General features: G+C 35.9%; 1 long non-coding RNA gene and 1 other non-coding gene across 2 annotated transcripts in view; both read left to right on the forward strand.

Annotated features, from left to right (window-relative positions):
- The window catches only part of LOC125916931 (uncharacterized), a 60,072-nt gene that overhangs the window by 2,902 nt on the left and 41,467 nt on the right, over nt 1–15,703 (forward strand). The window lies entirely within an intron of this gene.
- On the forward strand, nt 13,844–13,944 carry LOC125916935 (U6 spliceosomal RNA). Its single transcript, XR_007456065.1, has one exon. It is a non-coding gene; the product is annotated as a U6 spliceosomal RNA (small nuclear RNA).

The raw sequence follows: 15,703 nt of genomic DNA on the forward strand, positions 1-15,703 counted from the left end.
CCTTATCCCCGAAGATGCCGAGGTTATCATTTTATTCACACTGGAAACTCAGAATGTTTGCTGATAATAATGTCTGGAAAGGGAAGCACATCATTTCCAGGCACATGAAGCAAAGCTTACTCATTTCTATTGCTTTAGTCTAGGCCTCTTACCATAGCATTGTATGTATTAAAGATCATGGACTCGAGTCGGGCAGCCTGGGTTCAATTCCAGCCCTACTATGTATCTTGGTCAAATTACTTATTCTCAGTGTCCCTTAGTTTTCCAGTCTATGAAACAGAGATGACACTAGTACTTGGTCCTGACTTGTAATGATTAAGCAAGTTAATACTAAAATGAGAATCATGCCTACAATGTAGTGAGCACTAAATATATATTTACTAAAGAAGTAATTTTTCACCAAGATTGCTGCCACTGTCACATGTTTGTGTTTCTGTCCCTAATCCTGTTCCCCACCAATTCACTTGTGACTGCAGAGTGACCCTTCTAAAGTACAAATAGAATACTCTACTTCTCTGCTTAATTGTCTAAATAGAGTTTCACCTTCTAGCTATCATGGAGTAAATGGTACCAAGCTAGACTTTTTGCCATAAACATCGCTAAGACTGGACAAAACATATCAGGCAACTGTTTTTCAGGCAGTTCACAATATCCAGTTTAAGTCTGTGATCCTTGAGGAGGAAAAGTCACAAAGTGAGTCCCACGATTGCCCAGTTCTGGATTACTGACGCAGTTAGAAAGTGGTGGGTGGGGCATCATTGAGAAAGGGAGCTGTCCCAGAAATCTGTGATGGACCACCTTAAGTCCATGACTGAGGAGTCCATGAGCTGTATATTCTCAGGACAAATCACTCACAGCTTAATAGCTACCAGCTGCTATAAGTGTGAGAGCTTAACAAAGATATTGGAGGTGAAACAATACCTACCGACATTGAAGTTCCAGCTTTGCCAGAGTAGAGAGATTTTTCTATGAAGCCTCTATAACACCCCTGACATCCAACTGAGACACCAGAAAGGCATTTTAGAAGTAAGGACCATACCCTAGAGTAAGACCTACCATAAAATTGCCTTAAGAAATCCTAATACCTAGTTCTCAGGAGATCCATAAAGCAATAGAGTTTGGAGGTTGAGTCCCACTAAGTTAGAAGGGCTGACAAAATACCTTGGGTTTTCCATAGCTCTTCACTAATAAAGCATAAAATCAAACCTATACAGATTCTAAGGGATTAGCCAGCAATTGAACTTGTTGCCAAATAGAAAGTGAGGAAAATAGAAACATAGAAATGCAATATATAGTTAAGAAAGAAAGTCAATAGAAACAGTTGATTTTCTGCAAGGTAATTCAATGGGAAAATGATAGTATTTTCAACAAATGATGCCAAAACAATTGTAATGTGATCTAAATGTACAAAACAATAGATTTCAACTCTTACTTCACACCATATATAAAACTAACTCAAAATTGATGTTATACCTAAATGCAAAGATGAACACTATAAATCTTTTAGAAACAAACATAGGAAAACAGAAAAACGAGTAACCATAAAAGAAAATATTGATAAATTGGATGTCCTCAAAAATTCAAACCAATTGCTTTTCAAAGGGGAAACTCAAGAAAGTGAAATGGCAAGCAACATACTAAAAGAAAGTACTCATAACACATATAACTGACAAAGTACTTGGATATAAAGAACTCATACAACTTAATGATAAAACAATCAACCCAATTTTTTAAAATGGCAAATGAAGTAAACACATTTTATAAAAGGCAAAATACAAATGGCCAATTATGTAAAAAGATGTTCAACATTATTAGTCATTATTGGAAATATAAATTAAAATCATAATGAAATACATTTCAAAACTATAAAATGTCTACAATTAAACAAATTGGTAATATAAAATATTGGCAAGGATATGGAAAAACAAGAATTTTCATAAATTTATGGTGAGATATAAAATGGCATGACCACTTTTAAGAATAGTCTGCCATTTTCTCTAAAGTTAAACATACTTATCAAATGACCTAGCCAATCTTTTCTGTGGTATTTCCTGAAAAGAAATGAAAACTCATGTGCAAAAAAGACTTGTACATAAATGTTCATAGCCACTTTATTTATAGTGGCCAAACAGCCCAAACAATATTATAGAATATCATAAAATCAATACTAGTAAGCAATAAAAAAGAAATAAACTATTAATACATACAACATGGAGAAATTTCACAGATATGTTGAGTAAAGAAACCAAGAGTTCATATGGAAAAATATATTTATATGAAACTGTAGAATAAGTAAAACCAAATCATAAAGTGATTAAAAGCAGAGCAGTTTTTACCCAAGTCAGAAGGTAGGGGAGCAAGATAGGAGATGATTATAAAGTGATGCTAGCAAACTTTCCCAGGAAATGAAAATATTCTATATTTTGGCTGGAGTGTGAGTTACACATGTATACATTTGTCAGAATTCTTTTGAGCTTAAATCTATGCATTTTATTGAATGTAAATTCAATTCACTTCCTTAAAAAAATTAGATCCTTCATATCCCAACTTCCACCCCACTCTGCAGCCTAATCTCAAACTGTTTCATCTTGAACTTTAAATTTTCTCCATTTTAGGTATTTCTTACCTCAAGTTTTTGCGTAAACTGTCCCTACTACTTGATAATCTTTCCACTTCTTTTTCATCTTGAGGAAAGTGTTTCCTTCTAACACTAGATTGGTTAAATGCTCTTCCCATCTGTTTCCAAAGCATTCTAGCATAATGCTCAGTAGAGAATATATTTTGTACATTCTTATTACATGTTATTGTTTTTGCTTGTTTGTCTGTCTTTCCTGTAAATGGTAACTTCCCTGAATATAAGTACTGTGTCTATGGGGCGCCTGGGTGGCGCAGTCGGTTAAGCGTCCGACTTCAGCCAGGTCACGATCTCGCGGTCTGTGAGTTCGAGCCCCGCGTCAGGCTCTGGGCTGATGGCTCGGAGCCTGGAGCCTGTTTCCGATTCTGTGTCTCCCTCTCTCTCTGCCCCTCCCCCGTTCATGCTCTGTCTCTCTCTGTCCCAACAATAAATAAAAAATAATAATAATAATAATAAGTACTGTGTCTGCTTTGTTTGCCACCATACCTATCAGAGCCTTGGCTTACAGTTGGCACTTATTACATATTTGTTGAATGAATAAATGAATGAACCAATAAATGAACAAATGAGCTCACATAAACCTCCTGAAATCTTTAGGTAGATTCTCAGTGATTTCAACGTTCTGTTTTCTAAGTAAAATTAATTGAGGGCTTCCCCTTCTGAATGTTATTTTTGGTATGGCACCACACATTTTATTATAGGCATTTTTTTTTTCTAAATGGTATTTCTCAGAAGCCATCGTTTTTGTAGGAGTAGTGAGTCACAGAAATGCAATTCTTGGCTGTGCCTTCCCCCACCATCCCGTCCCCCCCAGCTAGCCAGACCAAACATTCCATAGTAACCATGTTTTTGATTGTCTACAGGATTTCTGTCTGATTTAGATTGTCTATCAAGATATTTTATAGTCTTCTTCCACTCTGAAAAGTGTAGCATATTTTCCCTTCTTATAATGTTCTCTGCTTTTTTGCAAATGCTTTTGAAAAATAAGTGCCTTACATATATATTATATGTAAATATATATATATATATATATATATATATATATATATATGAAGCCTAAAAAGATAAATTCTTATCTACTCTGCCATGGTTTCTTGTGTCTTTTATTCTATTTTGACATGGAGTTTCAAACCTTTTAGGAAAAACTATGCTACTCTTCGTTCAATTCAAAGTATCAGAGAGAATATTAGGGTCCCCTTCTCAAATAGCTTAAAGTCTGGTAGGAACTTATAAACAAACCGTTGTCTACTCTATGACACAATAAAGTCATGTCCAGGTACTAGGGATTGGAATCTGCAACTCTGTGTACATTATATCTAGTTGTTAAACACTCTTCTAAGATAGGCATTAATAGTCCCACTTTACAAATAAAGATAATGAATTACAGGACATAGTGTTTTCAAAGTCACATAACTAATAAGTGGCAGATCCAAAATCTAGGCCTGTCAGAATTTTAAGCCTTTGTCTTTATATGTGTGCAGCATTGCTCTCCTAAGTGTAGTGAGGGAAGAAAATTAGGGAGTCAAGAATGAACCACAGTTTTCCAGCTAAGTAGACTGGGTATCAAGTGGTGGCATCCATGTTCTGAAACCAGGTATGCAGGTAGAGGGACATGTTTGGAGGAGAACATGGTATTTGGAGATATATTAAGATTAGTATTTAATGATATTGAGACAGGGATGCCTGTAGGCCATTATATTCAGCTACTTCAGGTGATGGAAATGAAACTTTGGAGCACAAGTTGTATGCTTGGGTTGGAGATGAAGGTGTGAACACCAAAGTACCTATGTAGTGGTACTTTGGGTATATATTGAATCACCCAGGAGGAGTATGCAGATTGACAAGAGGGTTAAATGTCCAACTTTGATTTATTGGCCTCTAGATTCCTCTTGTATATCTTATATAAAAATCTCATGCATGTATCACAAGACATCCAAGAGATACGATATAAACATCATTGATATAAACTCCTCCAAGTTTACTACTTCTGTTTCTGTTCTCTTTGGAAGCTATTCATCACTTAACAAATGATAAAATTTTTTCTTTCTTGAACATGTTATGCTTAAAACCATTTCCTTTAATGCTAAAGAATGCAAGTGGACCTCAGAAAGACTGGAACTTAGAATTAGAAAGCTATAGGGAGAGCCAAGGATGACCTCATTCCATTTTCTATTCCTGCTTCTCGCTGTATGTCTGGTTCATCTTCTCTAAGCTCCTCTTTGCTCCTTCTGTCCTCTCTCTCTGCTCCCAAAGCTGACTGAAAAAATATGACCACCCAGAGTAGAATATGCTTACTAAGAATTTTCCTAGTCTTGAGTTCCTGTTGGTTTTCCTTTCTCCACATTGTGCATGTATTATTTTTAATCCTTACAATAACACTTCAAGACTGAAATTATTCTTTCTGCATTATATATGAGGAAACTGAAGCTGAGAGAGATTGTGGCCTGCCAGGTCACTGTCATCTGCTGGGGATTCAAAAATGAAAAGACAAGGCCTCTGTTTTCATGGACTTCATAGCCCAATATTGAAGCAGATATTTATCATTATAGATACAGACATAAATTCTTATTACCAAATTCTGTGAGAAGTGCTGTAATAGCTCTGTAAAAACACATTGTGTAATGCCTGGAGAAGCAGGGAGAGCACTGTATAAAGGACATTTGAACCAAAGTTGGAAGAATGTGTAGCTCTCTAGGAGGTACAAAAGGGGTAAGTGACATTTTAGGTTGTAGAGGCATAAGGGTGTTTATTATAAACAGGGAAAGCAGTGCTGTCCATGTTTCTTTTTCAACCTATGGCTCACCTTTTGAGTTGGCAGCCAGAGCTCAGGTGTGCTTTATGTGAGCTTGGCTACAGCCTTCTAAAATGGTTCAAAATAATCAGATTTCTAGTAAGCTAGAGAAGAAGACACTTGAGACCTAATATTTGGCTCAATTGGTTAAATGTCTGACTGTTGATTTCAGTTCAGCTCATGATCTTGTGGTTCATGAGTTTGAGCCCCACAGCCTGCTTGGGATTCTCTCTCTCACTGCTCCTACCCTGCTCACTTTCTCTCTGCCCCTGCCCTGCTCACACACGGTCTCTCTCTCTCAGAATAAATAAATAAACTTAAAAAATTAAGTCTCTCTTTTGCTTCTGTAGTTTTCTTTTTCTCCTCCCTACACACCCACCCCACCACAGTATAAATCAGCACAGACAACAATGTGGGATTTGGCAGTAATTGCTATTAGTTTTGAAAATGAATACATACCAAAACTTAGGCATTACAAAAGCTGTTTGTGTTGCACATTATACTTTGTTTTAGGCTATCCCCAGGTGTATTTGTCAGATTATTTGTCAGATATATTTCTCCATCTTACAGTCTATATCATCCTGCTCTGTATAGAACTTTTGAAATATCCCACCAAATAAGATGACTCTGGATTCTGTACAGACTTATTTGGCAAGGTATGGGTTACAGCCTTGCATATGTCTCTTCAGAAATAAGGTTGAAATGTAGGTGCTGTCTATATACAAAGCAGCTGAAGACTGTAGCTTGCTATGAAGGAAGAAAAGTACTGACAAATTTTACTACTTATGAGGTGCATTTTCTCATAGCCAAGTATACCCTAAGAGATGTTTAAAAAAAAGTTTTTCCTTAAGCCATAAAAAAATCTTAATCAAGAAAGCTTTAGTGCACAAAACATGATATTTAAGTTTCAGTAGAATTGTACCTGAACATTTATTTATAAACTCATTCTATTCCTGAAGTTCTGAAGAAAGTGGATGGGTGTTTCTATAGAATTCTCTTTCAGCTTAGCATTTGTCAGTAGGACAATTCAACATGAATGTCTTTTCTGCATGCCATTTTATCAGAAATAGCTTTATTTTTTGAACCCTAGGTCTTGCTGGTTCAGGACATAAAAAATATTGCCTATACTAAATTATCTCATTTTATCTCATATAACTAAAAATTGACTAGTCCAGAAGGACTCAGGTAAAAGCCAGCACAAATTTATTTAAGTATGTTACCCTACTGGCCCTCACCACTAATGGGGATGGCATACAATGATGGCATGTAACTTTTGTAAACATTTTTTGTCCAGGCAATTGTATGGGTATGTAATAAAAAATGAAAAAATATAACATATATTTGGTAAGGTGAGAGTATGTCTTCTTCACCATTACTGCCAGCCATATAGCCCCATCTCCAGAGGCATTTACCATATCCAGACTTTCTCTGTCCTTCCAGAGATATTATGTACGTGTGTGTGTGTACATGCCCATTCCTTTAATTCTATACAGATGGTAGCACACAATACACCTGTTTCACATCTTGCTTTTTCATTTAACACATGTTGGAGTTGTTGCCTATCAGTTCATGCAGATATGCCTCATTCTATTTAATTGCTGCTTAGGATTCCATTATTTCATTGCACTGTAATTTACTTACCAGATCGCTATTAGTGGAAATTCATGTTATCTCCAGTTTTTGCTAATATAGACAATGCTGCAGCGAATATACTTTGAATATATATGGGATTATTTGTCAGATATATTTCTGGAAGCATAATTTCTGGGTTAAATATGGGGAGTGGAAGTAAAGGCATTTTTTGAATAAAAGCTTGGAAATGATCAGAGATTTTAAGTCTTAGCTTAGCTCTATGTCTCTTTCTCTTAGTTCTGTCTCTTTCCTAGGGATTCCTAAGCTGAGACTACAGTACATTTCATTCTACTTTACAGACTACTCTGAATTCTTTTGTCTTTTTATCCTGTCTGTTCCATCAATTATCAAATCTGGATTAATCAAAACATGTGCCTTCTTCACTGTATACCTAGACTGTCAACTGTTTGGGGGAGACACATGTAATTTGGCTCTATTACAAACTTATGTTTCCTAAGATCATTTAGAGACTTCATACTATTCATAAATCCTTTTACTTACACCTAACTCATTGTTTCCTATTTCCAGCATTGGCCATTCCACTGGCTGATCTGTAGTTACAACTTTCTATCTTACTTTTACCACCACAGGGAATGGCTTGGTTCCCTACTTATTACAGAAACACAGCTCATTAGCTAAGAACCCCCTTAATTTCTCTTTTAATCCTCAAAATTTCTACATGAAATCTTCTGATCTCAAAACAGGAGTTTCCCTTTCACTAACCAGTCCTAATCTTGCCATATTTTCCTATTCCCACTGCCTCTCTACTGATTGGTTTACTCCATGGTATAAATAAATTTTTAAAAATAAAAATCCACTCTCTACCCTTTATTTTCCTCCAGTGATTGCTTCCCATTTCTTCCCAAATAGCATTCTTAAGACAGCAGGCCAAAGAATAGATATTGCCACCATGTCTAATTTCCTATATGCTTGCCCATTCACTGAAGAATGCCTCTACCACAGCACTGTGGTCTCCAGAAAATGTCAAATTTCCAAGACTTTTGAGTAGTCTTGGGCATCATCATACTTGAATATTTCCCCACATTTGACACTTGATTTTCCCCGAACCTCAACCCCTCCAACAAAATTTCTGTTGTTTTCATTATAATTTCACTTCTTGTTTTCCTTTCCTTTTTAAAAGTAAACTATTCTAGTTTCTTTCTGACTTTAAGTCTTTAGGTCCTGTGTTCCCTAAGGTTAAGTTCTTAGCACGTTTTTCTTCTCTTTTTTTTTTTTTTTTTTTTTTGGTTTGTTCCCTGTTATTATGGTGTGAAGTCTGAATTCTTTAAATTCTTTTTTTGTTGTTGTATTTGACACACAATGTTACATTAGCTTCAGGTGTACAGCATAGTGATTTAACAACTCTATACATTATGCTATTCTCACAAGTGTAACTGCCATCTGTCACCATACAGTACTACAAATTACAGTATCATTAACTATATTCACCATGTTGTATCTTTCAGCCTCGAGACTTACTCATTCCATAACTGGAAGCTTGTACCTCTCACTCTCCTCTGCCCATTTTACCCATCCCTCCAACCGCTCCCATCTGGCAGCCACCAGTTTGTTCTCTGTATTTATGGGTCTGTTTCTGCTTTTTTTGTTTGCTTTGTCTTTTAGATTCTACACATAAGTGAAATCATGTGGTATTTGTCTTTCTCTGTCTGATTTATTTTACTTATTTATTTTACTTCAGCACAATGCCCTCTAAGTTCATCAATGTTGTCACAAATGCAAGATCTCATTCCTTTTTATGGCTGGGTAATATTCCATTGTATGTATATACAACATCTTTATCCATACATCTATTGATGGATACTTAGATTGCTTCCATATCTTGACTGTTGTAAATAATGCTGTAACCATAGGGATGCATATATATTTTCAAATGAGTATTTTCATTTCCTTTGGGTAAATACCAGTGATGATCTTTATTTTAAAAACTTTGTCCCTTACTTGTGGCTTCCTGACTCAATCATCTTCATTTACATTGAGCCAATGGCTAAGATGATGATGATGATTGTAACAAAGAGGAGGAAGAAGAGTTAACCTGAGCAATGGCATGTTTCAAGGTACAGGGGTTCTCCCTTTCTTTTGTGGATGTTGTCGTGAGGAATGTGAATTTTGGAAACACTGAAAATATTCATTAAATAGAGAAAAGTTGTTGCTTCTGTATCCCAAAATAAGGGAACATGTGGTCACCAGATGTGATGAAATAGAACTCCAGGTTCTCACTGTTTTCAACTTTTTAACCTTTTATCCCAAACTACCAGGTCCCTTTTGCATGTTACCTCTGCCTAGAATACACCCATACCATTTCCAAGACAATGTTTCTAGACTCTTGGCTATATTTTCTTTTTTTGGTCTCAGCCATTTGAAGCAGAACTCCAGTTTATAACAGTTGTAAAGTATTTGGGGTGATGATAGCATCAGTTATTATTTGTCTGTTCAGCTTTCTTAAAGTTGAAGAAAATAAGCAAAGTTTTATGGAAATATGTCTTATCTTTACCAGTCACTGCTTGACTTTCCTCCATTCTGGAGCTCTAGGCCCATTTCACGCTCCTTTCCTGCTAGACCTGTGTGTATCTCCAGCTTTGGTCTCACATGCTGTATATCAGTGCCCAGCTCTACTGTTCCTTTTGCCAGATACAGCCAGTTTTACAAATGAAATTATACATTTGAACCAGATGAGTTTGGCTTGGTGATTGGCCCTGTGCACAGTCTACAATTTGGGTCAGACTTATGAAAAGTTTGGTGAATTTGGCACCATCTTTGAGGAAGTGTGGACTGTCTTAAAACTCCAAAGATAAACCTTTAGGATCTCAGACATTCCATCTTTTGTGGGCTTCCAGAAAAGGCCACCCTCAGCTGGCATGAGAGAGAGGGCTTATTTTCAAACTATTCAAGTCATGTTGTGACTAGAAGTTGAAGTCTGGTGCAAAACCATGAAAACTGAAGAGATAATTTGCACTGATCCTGGAATAAGCAGATTCACTCTACTGTGTAGTGACGCTGGTGTAGATGGTTCAGGAAGAGAATATTTCTACTGCTGAAGCATAATTTTATGATAGAGTTTCTTCAAGCTATTTGTGTTCCTTAGAATAAATATCATTTCTAAAATGTGAGAAAAAATAGGGCCAAGTTAGTTTAGGGAAGACAATGACCTGATTCCTTGTATCAATTAAAATAGATTTATACGTTCCAAGGTGTGGGATACCTCTGTGCTGTTCCTTCTTGTTGGCTTCAATAGGAATGAGACTTAAATTAGGATCCCAGTGCTAAGGCCTGAGAATTTTTTCCATCTCAGATTTTCAAAGAATCATAAAGCAGCTTGAAAGAAAGCCTCACTCACTCACCCTTAAACCTCCACTGAAAAATAAATAATTGAAGCCATTGCTGAGCATGATTAATGAAGATACATTATAATAATTTATTATACTGTTTTTGGAGGGCTGTTTTTCCTCCATTTTTTCTCATCTGTCTCCTATATTACCTCTACTACGACTCTGGAGACTGAGCAAAATGCAGATGTTAAGAACATAAAGATATCAAAAAGTTAGTTTTGGCTGAGTTAGCAGTGACCACATTACAGGTCTCAGAATTTCCCTCCTTCGTGTGGCTTTTTTGTAAGTTGGACAATAAATTTACTAGTATGCAGTTACTTCATATATGATCCAAACATGCTTCATTGGATAAAAGGGAGTAACTGTGAATAGGTCTGCAGGGAACTGTGAATAGGTCTGAGCCTTTGTACATCAGGCTCAAGTATGGATGGAGGGACCCAAGAATTTACGTAAACTTTTCAAATCTTACAAATACATTGCTTAAGACATTTGTAAAATTTTTAAATAACAGAAAGCCATTCTTATGCCTAATTACCACATATATTTTTCTACAGGAAGTCATATAAATTAATTATAATTTGTTAATGCTGGTGCTATTTACCTGACTATATCTCTACCTTTTGGTTGAGGTATTGCCTTTTTAACATTAAAGAACCTTCTTGATTGCACCACCTACCCCTTGCATTTATAAAGCCCTGATATTTAAAAGTGTTTAATCTCATACAGATGATCTGAATTCATCCTAAAACACTGTGCTAAAATGGTGTGTTTCTTACTTAAATTGTTAAAGCTCTTGTCTAGCCAATAAGAGCTTCTATATTTTTATCTCAAAAGACTGTATTTAGAGCAATGATTCTTAACCTTAGCTTCACATTAGAATCATCTAAGGAGCTTTAAAAAATTCTGATGCCTAGGCTGTAGCCAAGACCACTTAAATCAGAATTTTAGGACATGGCACCTAGGCATCAGTACTTTTCCTGGCTCCCTAGATGATTTCAACGTGTAGCCAAGATTGAGACTACTGATTTAGAAAGGTAGCATTTTGTGATGAAAAGAGCAAGGGCTTTGGAATCAAGCCAGTTCTTTGGTTGATATTCCATTTCCAGCATTTAATTCATTCATTCAAAAATATTTGAGCATCTAATAAAAAATAAAATGCCTAATATACACTAGAACATTCAATATATGGATAGAGTTTGTTATAGTAATAGTCACATACTATTAATAAAAGTATTTTATGAATGGCATTATATACATATAGAAAACAAGTATATTAGTTTAATAAGATTGCATTTTAAGTGCCTTGCTATGCTTCACAGTTAAATTATGTATGCTGTATTAATAAGGATGACAAAGCCAAATAGGTATATCTCACTCACCTTTGAGCACTTTAAACACCTTATACTTCCTTTAAGTGATTATTTTAATTTTACTTTGGAGTGTATACATATTATCTTCATCAGTGCATGAAAAAATTTCTTCTTTGGTACATGCTAAGCTCTAAGCTTCTTGAAAACAAACAGTGTTTTCTTACTCAAGCTGGCATCCTCTCTGAGCATAGTGAATCACTCTCCATGATACTAGCATGCAACCTGGTTTCTGAAACCAGTGTTATAAATAGCTTGCATTGTATTAGCTTGGCCATATTTGGGAGGCGATTAAAGATAGGATATCAGATGAATTATAAATTGCACATCCATATGGATCTATGTGTGTGTGTACATGCATATCTGCCTTTGCGTGTGTCTTTGTGTGTGTGTATATGTGAGTGTGTGTTTATAAAGAGATTTTATATTAAAGGAAACTGTGCTTAGCTTAGTTTGTTCCTTGGCTCATGGTCCCTGGTAGTAGGCATTTTCCTGAGCGTTGTCAGAAGACTGATCTTGTGGGTGGTCTGCCATACTGAATTTGGGAACGAAGATCTCAGCTCCAAGGCCCTCATCCTCCATAATGCCAGCAGACGGTACAGTCCATCAACGCCTAATTACTTCCTAGTAGTTTGAACCCACAATCTTTTTTGGTTTGGTACCAGAATCAACTTCAGAAGATGTTGAAGAAAGAATGTCTGGAATTGGGAGCCTAAATATGTAGACTTTCCTTTGGGAAGTAATTGATCAGAAGAACATGTGTTGTCCACAGTACTTATAAATGACAACTTTGAGAACGAAAGATTTTCTGACCTCATGGCAACTGTTGTCCACTATAATTTCTTCCCTGATTGTTTTTTGCCTTAGCAGCCTATTTTTAATAATAATTTGAGGTAGAAACCAGTTAATTAAAAAGATATCATTCTTTTAAGTACCAATTGGCTGTGTGTCTAACCACACTGCCCCAGACCTCACTTGCAGCTAACATCTCCACAGAACTGACTCCATGACATGTTCTAAAGTAACTTGGGGGAAAACATTAAATAAGGATAAGGAATATTTCTGAAAATGGTCTTTTAAGACAGAGAAAATATCTTTTAAAGAGTGATGAAATACAAGAGACTTTCTCCAATAAATTTATAGTCATGTAGACCATGATATAAAAATTCTAGGAACTATAAATAGGCTTAAATTATTTTATCCCCCTATTAAAAGGAAATCAGTCTCAACAAATTTTGCATCCTAATTAATCATCACAACTCCCACAACACCAACAAAGACAAAAGCCATGTAAATCTATTTAGGAAGCAGAGCAGAAAAATAGTGGTATGTACATGACAACTTCCTTCTTCTCTTAATACCTGTAAGGAAACATGCTGGTTTCCTATAGAGGGACTGACTAGCTTTCTTCTTTTTTTTTTTTTTTTTTTTGGGACAGAGAGAGACAGAGCATGAACGGGGGAGGGGCAGAGAGAGAGGGAGACACAGAATCGGAAACAGGCTCCAGGCTCCGAGCCATCGGCCCAGAGCCTGACGCGGGGCTCGAACTCACGGACCGCGAGATCGTGACCTGGCTGAAGTCGGACGCTTAACCGACTGCGCCACCCAGGCGCCCCTGACTAGCTTTCTTCTAATATGGATTATTTATTGTATTAAAATTCTGCTTAACAGAGTAATGTGACTGGGTATAAAATTGTGCTGAATATATTTCACCATTGCCACAACAGATCTCAGTCCTAATCAGTATCAACCCTAAGTATATATGAGCATCTTCTAGCAAAACTAAGTTAACTTTGGAAAGGAAAAAGGTACATTTAATCCTGATTCTTAAAGCTAATTTAAAGAACAGAAATCCTTTAGTTCTAAAAAGTAATACTGATTGTCATCAAATATTGTTAATTTGGAGGTGTTACATGGAGTAGGGAATATTGAAATAGGAAGAAAGGAGTCTGAAGTTTCCAAAGCACACCTATCAATCAATACTTAGAATTTGAATGTATCAGAAATCTAAAATAATTCTTCAGTCAATGGTTTCTGGTGTATCTTACCTGAAGAAAGAAGAGGCTAGCACTTGCTTCAGCAGCACATATACTAAAATTGGAATGATACGGAGATTGGCATGGCCCCTGCATAAGGCAAGAGCCTGTTGAAAGAAAAACTTAATGCTACTATTTCCATCCCCACCCAAATACCTCTGTGAAGTCCCATTCATTCTTCACAATGGTAAACAGACATCTCTGATGTACAAAGATTTTTGCATTCATATAACAAATTTCTCCTGGTTTTCCCCCACTATTAATCAGCTACTCCTGATTTGCTGTTGTCAATCAAATATTGCATCATTAATCCATTTACAGTAAAAGTGTAATAAATTTTGTAGTAAAATTTTGTTAGATCAAAAAGATCTTGTTTCATCCCTATATCATGGGAAAACACCTGCATTTTAGATGATAATTCTAAGTAAGTTTAAGAACACCAAGCTTGACATCCTGTAATACAAATGTATTTGAAAACCACAGGTTTTTAAAAATAAAACACCATTAATGCTTTAACTGATGAACCACAAAGCAAAATGCAAGCCAATGCAAGTCACATCATTTTTTCTAAAATAGTTGGAAAATTCAATTAAAAGAATGTTTTAAATGGTGTTTTAAGATGTTTTAAGATTAGTATTGGGCAGAGAAAGACAGATACCATATGGTTTCACTCTTATGTGGATCCTGAGAAACATAACAGAAACCCATGGGGGAGGGGAAGGAAAGAAAAAAAAAAAAAAAAAGAGGGTAGAGTGGGAGAGAGCCAAAGCATAAGAGACTGTTAAAAACTGAGAACAAACTGAGGGTTGATGGGGGGTGGGAGGGAGGGCAGGGTGGGTGATGGGTATTGAGGAGGGCACCTTTTGGGATGAGCACTGGGTGTTGTATGGAAACCAATTTGACAGTAAATTTCATATATTAAAAAATAAAAAATAAAAAAAAATAAAAAAAATATTAGTATTGGGGCTTGGGTCTTCCTCTAGACTTTATAATATATGTTTTGTGTAATCTTTCCCCTGTTCACCCTTATCTTTCCTCACATTTAGCATTGATTTAGATGATTTGGAATGGAAAGGTTTACCTTTCTCTAAACAAATCTTTCTAGCACAGAAGATTCACTGGACTCCCTTCCTAATTGGTAAGAGATACTAGATAATTCTTGGAATTCCCCTCTAAGAACTTTACTAGCATGATTGATCCATTTGGTGTTAATCTTCCCTTTATTCTGCTTTGTGATCTAGGTTATGATGGGGCACTGCCTAAGAAAGCTGTAGCACTAGTGAGCTGGATCCTAATTTCTTCTATAAAATTTCTTTTTTTTTAGTTAGGGTTTTGAGCTTAGCTTCTTACTATTTATATGAAGGCAAAATATAGCTGACCCAAAGATATTCTAATAGCACATCATGGGAAGACCAACCAGCCAAAAACATCATTTGATGTTCATTTTGTTCCCTAGTTTAAGGATAGAAAAGCAAATCACACCTTATATATAATGCCACAAATGTGCTTTCTTTGGTCGATTATGAAGAGTGGCATTGGATTTTAACACATTGATCTTTGACTTTGGGAGGTGACACATTTTATAATCATCTGATCATCTGATTTGCTTCCAGTGTAATCATTTAATTAAGGTATAAAGTTGTAATGAAGGCAACATGGAAAGTATTAATATTAATATTAATATGTAACATTTCTTGAATGTCAACATTGCCCTAGGAATTGTACAAAGCACAAGATTACAGTGCCTGCCAATTAGCTTAGCATACATCTGCCAATTTTTTTAAGCAATTACAAAATTTTTAAAAAGACCTAGAAAGTATCTTTGTAACCAAAAAGATTTGGCTAATCCCTTTCACCCAAAACCATTATCATTGATCTATTTTAATAATAACTGC

This window comes from Panthera uncia, unplaced genomic scaffold, assembly GCF_023721935.1.
Source record: "Panthera uncia isolate 11264 unplaced genomic scaffold, Puncia_PCG_1.0 HiC_scaffold_1323, whole genome shotgun sequence".
NCBI lineage: Eukaryota > Metazoa > Chordata > Mammalia > Carnivora > Felidae > Panthera > Panthera uncia.